Source organism: Triticum dicoccoides, chromosome 4B (genome assembly GCF_002162155.2).
Source record: "Triticum dicoccoides isolate Atlit2015 ecotype Zavitan chromosome 4B, WEW_v2.0, whole genome shotgun sequence".
Classification (NCBI taxonomy): Eukaryota; Viridiplantae; Streptophyta; class Magnoliopsida; order Poales; family Poaceae; genus Triticum; species Triticum dicoccoides.
Window position 1 is genome coordinate 621,191,555 of NC_041387.1, and position 6,991 is coordinate 621,198,545.

Sequence of the window (6,991 nt, forward strand, 5' to 3'; positions counted from 1 at the left end):
TAGCAATTATAGCAGCAACACGGTTTGCGGCGGCCGCGCTACTGCTATTTTCCTGTCAGCAGCGCGTTTCTCTAACACGCGCTGCTGCTAAATAGCAGTAGCGTGGTATTTTAGGGAGCGCTGCTGGTAAGATTCTGTGTATAGGCTTTTCCTTAGTAGTGCCTACCTGGTCCCGATGGGGAGGAGGAGGGAGGCGCAGACATGCGTGCGAGGAGCACTAGAGGGAGTGGATTTTAAAGCTTTAATCAACAATTCCATAACTATACAAATCCAACATGAATAAATATCCGCCGCCGCTTCTCCAGTATGATAGTTGACTGAAATTTGGAATACTAAATAGGCAATTTGCAGAGAGAGACGCATATGGGTCTTGTAAATTGGCAAAACCCTTTCAAGCATAGAAAGCTCTGTTTTATCAGTAAGCTTCAGTTCAGGAGAATCCACAGGATCAAGCTCTACTGAAATGCCGCCTATTGACCTTTGTGCCACCTCAAGCTTCTACATAAAGAACACTCTCAGATTTTCCCAACAGGTAATCATACAAATAATCCAGTAGATTGCGTTTGATACAAAGGACATTCATGTTAGCAAAAAAGTAGCAACACCTATGGTATCCGTTGAAGGTAATAACTACCGCAGGCAAGATCGAAAGCGCACCTTGACACGTGGTACCTATCTCAGATACTGATCAAGCTTTTGGTATTTCAAAAGAAGTACAGGAAGCAAAACAATTTCTTGCATCCAACGCATATACACGGACTTTAGTTTTTACTTCGTGAGAAACAATATGATGTATTAGTCACCACTCTGATGTAAAAGAGTCAAGAGAGTCCATCTTGCTAAAAAAACTGAAATAGTCAGGAACACACTGAAAACCTCGCTCCCTCCCTCCCTCTCTTTCTCTCTCTCACTCAAATGTGGCCTCGAAGCAACCATAAGATGATATTAAAAACCTTAGGGTCCTCTTTTCCCTTTCTAATTTTATCATTTCTCAACATGTACCAGAGAGATACATATATTCATGCAAAGAACCTTTTTTTTTATTCAGGTAATAAATTGTTGGTGCCCTCAAATCTGAAGTTTTACCTTTACTTGAGGATGCCTAAAATCAGGTTGAATATGGTCCTTGGCTTCTGAACTTCTTTTTATTACTCCTCCTTACGGTTGATGGTCTCCTAACTTCCTACGCCGAGCAAAGGAACCAAGAAAATGAACTGAGCGATGCAGCGTTGAGCTACACAGGAAGAGCAAGTCAGGGGAGGAAATCTAAACCAAATTGTAGCACAAACTCAGTAAATAAGTCACCCACCACAGGGAAATGCAGCTGCTCTAACACTAACATGAGAACAAAAAGAAGGGTTCGTCCATAGCTGCAAATGCAAATGAATTTGCTTGGTATTGTATGGCAAATGCACTGCATAGATTATCTTACCCATAGATGCAGAACTGCAGCTTAAGATAAAATTAGCAAGGGAACCTACAAACAAACCACAGTCAACATGCCAGTATTATATCCTCTCATATTTTTTCATCTTTGTCATCTCAAGCTTTGATTTACCTTAAACAACACCTCCATGATATAGTTGTTCCAGATTAATAATCCAAATTGCATCTTATACAATGGGCCATATAAAATCTGGAGCATATGACAACACCTGGATCAGTTAAGACCTAGATCAGTTAAGAAAAATATGCCTTCCTGGGCTAGCACAGAGAGAAAGGGACGAACCTAGGAACCCGTAGATAGAGCAGACTCCGAGCGCGGAGGCATCCATGCCAATCCGCAGGAGCACCAGTGGCATGCCCAAACCCCACCACCGGACAGCGAGCATAGCAGTGTTCCCCAACAGCTACAACTGTGAGGAACCTGGCACTAAAGCCTAACCACAACCTGCACAACACAAGAGAATCAACATACACGGCACACGGCGAGCGGAAAAGGGGAAAAGAGGAGAGGGCGCTCACCATTGCCTTGCCGGTGCCACCGGCAATGCCCAACTACTCCTGGAGGCGTCAGTGGTGGTGTTAAGGCTGAGGGCGAGGAAGGGCTGGTCGCCGGTTCCAGTTGCATCTGATAAAAAACAAGAACTAAACATCAACCACATGATGTGCAGTGAAGACTATACGTGGTTGAATGAGTTTGTATCAGGAAACATGTCAGTCTAGATGAGCACCCGCACAAGAAAAATGATCTCGGTGACAGTGTTTGTTTATCACTACAGATAAAACTAATTATATACTGTGGTCCTCTGATTATGTACATGCCATGCCAGACTAACACAATGAAATTAATACGGAGACAAGATTGCTAATCTTTCTAGTTTATATATTCAGTTGACTTTCTAAATTAATTACACCAATTCACATACTCGCATGTACATTGAATCTGACAATCACTCAAGTCTACAGTATATGGCTCTTGCGGGTGCACTATTTGCTGATCTTTTTTTTGTTGATCAGTTCACCACAAAACAATACATTTGTTCAGTTGTTCCAACTATCACGAAATTCATCTCTTGAATAGGTGAAGAATTTATGACAAAAAAGGACATCATACTTACATTCCACATCAAGCAACAACCATGCAATTTAGAGCATCCCTAGCTGAACTCCAAATCAGCAACCTCCATAGAGTTTTCTTCAATCAAAAGTGCAACAATTATTAAGGAAAGAGAAAGACACTGGATAAAACCTCGTGGAGGGATGGTACCTGACACTGAATTCTAAAGCAAAACAGAACTATGTATGTATGTTCATATGTGCATTCATCGGCATTCCATCGATGGAGAGCCACATAAACCAAATCTCCCATGACTGAAATGGTTAACGGAAACAAAATCCTGACGGGCGAGAGGACGTGAGTGGTATGCCTAGCCTGCCATTCGTTCAGATGCTGAGGCACATTCAACACCGTGGACACTCCGACGGCTCCAACTCATCTGTGCAAACAAAATCATGTCATCAGTCAATCCAGCGCTTCGAGTCCCCAAAACTGAACCACGAGTAAACAGTACCTTGCAAGGGGGAAGTCACGGAAGGTGATTACGGTCATGCCGTTGACGAACTCGCGGAGGTCCTCGCTAATGCTGTAGCGCTCGAGCTCGCCCGCGGAGAGAGTGATAGCCCATGTCCGCTCAACGTCCTCGTCCTCCTTCTGCCGAACATGAGGATGATGAGAGGCGGCTAGAGAGGGCGTGCGGCAGCAACGGACTTGGGCGCCGACTTCTTCTTCCCCGACGTGGTTCCCTTGTGTGGGCGCTTGGTGACCATGGCCTACTGGTCAGCCTTGGGCGCGGCCTTGGCGGAGGCCTACTGGTCAGTCTAGGGCGCGGCTTTGCCTCGCCTCGCCATTTCTCCTTCCCTCTTGTGGGAGCCGGGGCCGGGCCGGGGCGTTAGGGTTTGGGCGGTGCCAGATCGGAAGGGTGGAAGGAGGAGAACGTGAGGGGAGGAGGCCAGTCGGCGATGGGGAAGGAGGCAATGGTGGCGGCGTTAGGGGCGATAGGTGGAGAGGGATGCGCGGGTGCGGGCGACGCTAGGGGGAGAGGGAGGCGCGGGTGCGGCGGCGCTAGGGGAAGAGGAAGAGGAGAGGGAGGCGGGGCGAGTGCGGGAGAAGGAAGGCAGCAGCTAGGTCGTCTAGTGGCTGGCTTTTATATACCTGTGAGTGAAATGACAAAAATGCCCTCGGTGGGGCTGGCTATTTACGTGCGGTGACACGGTGTTATGTTTGAGTTGCCCGGTTGAAAAGGCCGTTGCGCTATCAATCATGCTCACAAGTCACAACCAAGCTCATGAGTCCATCAGCAGGCCTCAAGTTTAGATGCACAAGGGAATGGGATTTTCATTTCAGTAATATGAATGTCCTTATAGTTGTGCACTAGGCCGTGTTTCAGGCTATATTAATTTATAAAGCCAGGGTTTTCTTGTACCTTTCTTCTAAAAATATGCGCTTACAGACCTGAAAACATATGTGCACTGGTTATAACGAAAAAAGAGACTTCAAGCACGTATCATTAGGGTGCTTTAAGATGTTTACAAATATGAGTTGGTCCCAGAAGCGGATTTATTTGATGTGTGATATCTATTTGAGTATGTGCACCCCTAAGAGCATCTACAGCCGAGTGCCTAAAACAGCCCTCAAACACCGGACGGACGGCCCGGTAAAAAAAAGCGACCCAGACGGGTGCCTGAAATGGGCCTCAAACGCTCGGGTTGACCGACACCTCTCATATCCAGCCCACGTTGAGTACTTTGTTTTGATTTTTGATTAATTAGAAAATAACACTCTTAAGTTCTGAAAAATTCTTAATTTTTTTCTACAAGTTCATATGGATGCATATTATGTACACATGTGTAAAGTTTGCTGATGAAATAAGTAAAGACGTGAGCTCATCCCTCTAACCAAATATATAGGGCCTAATACGTTTTTGAGGTTACCCTTGACCACGGTTAAATTAATAAATATATGACATGCATATTACACAAAGCATACCGTCAAATTTGTATGTGAAAGGTGATTCTAATGATACTATTTTTATAACATACATCCCATATATTATCGGTTAAAGGTAACTTCGAAAAACTTATTAGCCCATTTATATTTGGATGAAGGGAGTACACAAATACGACAAGATCTTGATGAACAGTGTCACATTTATGTCTCACATGGTTACTTATTTCATCGCATAAATTTTCACATATGTAATGCAGATCCATATGAACGTGTAGATTTTTTTAAAAATCTTCATAATACCATTTGACACTATTGAAAATATAATGTTCACTGGAGCACGAGCACCAATGTAGTTTATTATGTACAATGGCTATATATGATTTGTATTATTATAGATTGAGAATAAAGACGCAGAGGGAACACAGATAACTACTCGCTCAGAGGTGTGGCCCTAGAGTCAAAGCTCTAGATACATTCCCAAATCATCTCTTATTGATGTAGAGATCAGGTTATAAATTTGAACATGAAACACAGTTCGTCGCGGCGTCCTCAAGGTGGACGGCTGCAAGTACTTCGTCCGCGCGTGGAGTCCGGACGACCACGCGGCCATCCTGAAGCTGTCCCTCCACGTCCGCATCGTCGTCGAGCACCTGCCCATGTAGTTCTGGAGCTTGGAGGGGGCGGATGATGCGTTCGGCGACTTCGGCCGCATCGACCGGCTCGACAACTGCACGCACGAGCGTGGCCACATAAAGAGGTTCGCGTGCTGGCTGTGGTGTTGGGACGTGGCGCACATTCCGACCAAGAGGGCGCTGTGGGTGCTCAAGCGTGGTGCTGGTCGCGTCGACGAGATCATCGTCTTCGCCCCTCCGGACCACAACGTCCCCCTCTGCCGGGCGTCCACCGCTATGACCTGCTGATCCATGTGGACCGCGTGGAGGATTGGAACCCGCTCTCGCCCCGCTCCTCGCACTCGGGCCAGAGCGGGCTCCTCTCCTTTGAAGACAAAGACACCCGCCCCTCCCCCGCACGGAGACGGGCTCTTGGGAGGTCGGTCTGGAGGATGGGCAGAGCAGGGTCCGTCGCTCTATGCCCTGCGTGTCCTCCTCCGGCTGCAGCAGCTTCCCCTCCCTCGGCGAGCGCCGCGACCACGACAGAGACGATCATGGCAACCGCGACAGGTCCTGGAGAGACGCATTCCTTGGCCGCGGTCGTCAGTCCAACGCCAAGGCCCCAGCTGTAGAGGAGCCGCGTCGGAGGAGCAGAACCCCTGCCTCGCGGTGCCACCAGGGGTGCCGCGGCCGCTCTGTGGAGCATGCTGCCCTGTCTCCTTCCCCGAAGACGGTGCTGCGTGCGACCCCCCTGCCGCTGCAGCCACGGGCCCCCTCGCCGCCGGAGATAGACCCAATCACATCGTTCTTCTTATTCTCCGACTCAGGATGCGCCTTCTCCCCTCCACCCCGGTCAGATTGCATGCAACTGGAGTTCGAAAATGCAATGCTCGAGGCGCTCGCCACGCCTCTCCCCTTCAGCGACAACGAGGATCCGACCGAGCAGAAGTCCAAGGAAGATCACCTGCCGCTCGCCCTTCTTCCTGATGTTCTGCCCTGCATCACCCAACCCACCCCGGCCGCTGTTCAGTTCCAGGTCGAGGCCGTCACGCAGAAAGTAAGTCACCTGCTGCTCCAGGCAAGCCCAGAAGGCGATTCAGCACAGCCCCATCCTGCCTCTGAAGGCGGTGTGCAGCAACTCTTCAAGACAGTCCAAGTTCCTATCCTCCCCACCCCGAAGCCTGTCCGCACCTCCACCCCACCAAAGTCTTGAGCATTCTCTGCCCCTTCAAGCCGTAGTGCTCGATAGGCTTCAGCAGCGTCCTCAGTGCCAGTCTCGCAGAGGGCGGCGCTCAGGCTGGTGCAAGAACTGGGCAAGATGGGCCCAAAGGACAAGATGACCCCGGATGCCACAGTTGCTCTGGTCTAGAAGTTCAATGAGCCTCTGACCGAAGAAGACATAGCCACCATTGCTCGCTTGACAAGCCTGAATGCAGATGCTCTAAAGATTGCGGCCGGCATGCTCGGTCCTGATGGTGTGGCCAATGTGGCCCAGTAGATCTCCATGTGTCATGTAGCTTGTAGGCTTCGTCGACGGCTAGCCCTATGCCAGTTTGAGCTAGGTTTCCCTGTCATGTGTAGTTCTAGGATCATGCTGCGAGTTAGACGACGACGGGGTTTTGGCTCTGTTGGTGGCCGTCGTCGCCCCCCGGAACGATCGGTGCTGTGTTGTATCCATTGTTTAAGTAATGATAGTCGACGGAGCAAATCATCGTGTCCAAATGACTAGAAACCATTGCTCCATAATGTCTTGGAATGTTAGGGGGCTAAACGCGCCTGCCAAGCGGGAGGCCGTTCGAGAAAGCACCACTGCTCACAGAACTGCCATTCTCACGCTGCAAGAAACAAAACTAGAAATTTGGTCTTCAGAGTTAGCGCACGAAGTAGGTGGACAACTACTGCAGGGCTGTATTGTTCTCCCGGCCATGGG

General features: G+C 48.8%; 1 long non-coding RNA gene across 3 annotated transcripts; it reads right to left on the reverse strand.

The window, feature by feature from the left end:
* Positions 1-269: 269 nt before the first annotated feature.
* Positions 270-3,600, reverse strand: LOC119291819. 3 transcript variants are annotated; one of them, XR_005142650.1, is made up of 8 exons: positions 2,711-3,600; positions 2,562-2,604; positions 1,966-2,071; positions 1,730-1,891; positions 1,559-1,655; positions 1,310-1,477; positions 1,087-1,234; positions 270-498 (listed from the first exon to the last, which is right to left on the reverse strand). It is a non-coding gene; the product is annotated as an uncharacterized LOC119291819 (long non-coding RNA). The 3 variants fall into 3 exon arrangements; XR_005142649.1 differs by having other exon boundaries at positions 1,559-1,636; positions 2,562-2,638; XR_005142648.1 differs by having other exon boundaries at positions 2,562-2,638.
* Positions 3,601-6,991: the final 3,391 nt, after the last annotated feature.